The following is a 1,795-nucleotide window of genomic DNA, read 5'->3' as shown; positions in this document are numbered from 1 at the left end:
GGTCCAGAAATTCCAAAGTCCTCTCTGGAAAGTTCTCCCACCCTTAAGACACGCAAAGCCAAGCGACGCTAGAGCCCCTTCCCCCGCTAGCGACGTCAATGCCTCGCGTGGGCTCTCCACCTGGGGCCTCGGTGTCCCCACCGGTATCACAGGGGCCCCATAAAGGTCCGGCCGGCGTAGGACGGCAAGGGGAGCGGGGCTCCGTAGAGACGAACGCCGGTGCCACTAGCGCAGCGCTGCGCGACAGGGACGGAGCACGTCCACACCAGCGGTCCCGCGAGCCCCAGCGAACTGGCCGGGCCTGCGCTGCACAGCCTGGGGGGAGGGGCAGGCTGGAGAACGCCCGGACGGAATCTGAAAAGTAAAAAATGCCACGCAGCTAAGGGACGGCGCACGTGGGGACCACAGACCCCCGTCGCCAAGCCCCAACCTCAAGCCCCAGGCACGGACGGGGTTCGAACCCGCGATCTTCGGTTTACGAGACCGACGCCTTACCACTTGGCCACCGCGCCTGACAGCCGAGCGAGCGGTGGAAGCTCTCAGTGGAGGGTAGGCGGCGCAGGCGCAGGAAGCGCCTGGCCCCGCCTCCGGCCCCGCCCCCGGCCTCCCGCCCGCCCCTCCAGACCCGGCCCTGCAGACCCAGCTCTGCCAGCGGCTCGGTCGGGCCGGGCCTGGCGCCGGAGTCCTGCCTGCGGCGGGATCCGAACTAGCGGCGCTCTGGCCCGGCCCCGCCCTCCTCCCCGGGAAAGCCGGGAGGAGGCCCGCCGGGGATCAGCGAGAGGCTTCGGCGGGACCGGGAGCCCAGACGGAGAAAAACCACGGCCGATGCTTGCTACGACGCGAGCGGAAGCGGATACCGCGGCCGCGAGCGCGCCGCTGTGTGACCTTGGCCGGGTCTTTTCCGTCGGGTCGGCAGGTTGCGCGGGCAGCTACGGGGCTTCGGGCCGAGCATACCGGGAGCCGAAGGGGCAAGAAGGGCAGTGAGGGCGTGGACGGTCCTGGCTTTGGAAAAACATGTAGGGAGCCGGGTGGGGGGATGAGGGCCAGGCTTCTGGGGCGCGGGGAGGTGACTTTCCTTCGCTAACCCCGCAGGAGCGGCAGTCTGGGTAAGGAAAACGTTCCCCGGCTGGTTCACGCTCCGCCCTTGCCCTTCAAACCCTGGCACGGGAGACTCCTGATAAATATCTGTTTAGACAAGATGGCCTTGCCCGGGAGGAACCGACGTGGGCGCACAAGAAGATGCCCCCAGGGATGTTCGTGGCGACAGTGCTAGTGGGCGTGAACCTGGGAGGCGACCTGGATGAAGCTGATAGTCTGTCCATGCCAGGGAACAGGGGGTCACTATTAAAAAGGAATGATCTAGAGTCAAAGGAAGGATTGTCGGCATAGGTAGTGCGCAAAACCACATGTGATTCAGAAAGCAGGATATCGGACAATAAAACCATTTATTAAAGGGAAAGACGTACAAAGCAGGTAAAAGTATAAAGTAGTAAAATAAAGGAGAGGAAGAGACTGGCTGGAGATAGGGGACAAAAGGAACTTTGTTGGTAATGTTTGGTGTCTATTCTATGAAAGGGGCAAAAAGCTAAAATGGTGGGAATATGAGTGCTTATTATGATCCTTTATACTTTTTTGTAGATCTTGTATTTTGTTTAAAAAGTTTTTTTTTTTAAAGGCAGTTACGCCCCTCCGCCCGACTTTGGTGTGGCCACGGCGTCTGTTCCAGGAGAGGTGGGTGGGGGGGTGGAAGAACCCTCCTCCCGGGGGCAGGACATGGCCAACTGCAGCCAGCTCC

At 61.6% G+C, this 1,795-nt stretch overlaps 1 non-coding gene across 1 annotated transcript; it reads right to left on the bottom strand.

The window, feature by feature from the left end:
- Positions 1-440: 440 nt before the first annotated feature.
- TRNAT-CGU lies at positions 441-512 on the bottom strand. The gene has a single exon. It is a non-coding gene; the product is annotated as a tRNA-Thr (tRNA).
- Between the last annotated feature and the right edge of the window lie 1,283 nt (positions 513-1,795).

Source organism: Panthera tigris, chromosome E1 (assembly GCF_018350195.1).
Source record: "Panthera tigris isolate Pti1 chromosome E1, P.tigris_Pti1_mat1.1, whole genome shotgun sequence".
NCBI lineage: Eukaryota > Metazoa > Chordata > Mammalia > Carnivora > Felidae > Panthera > Panthera tigris.
Note: the sequence above shows the minus strand (reverse complement) of the source record. Positions and strands in the feature narration are given on the sequence as shown.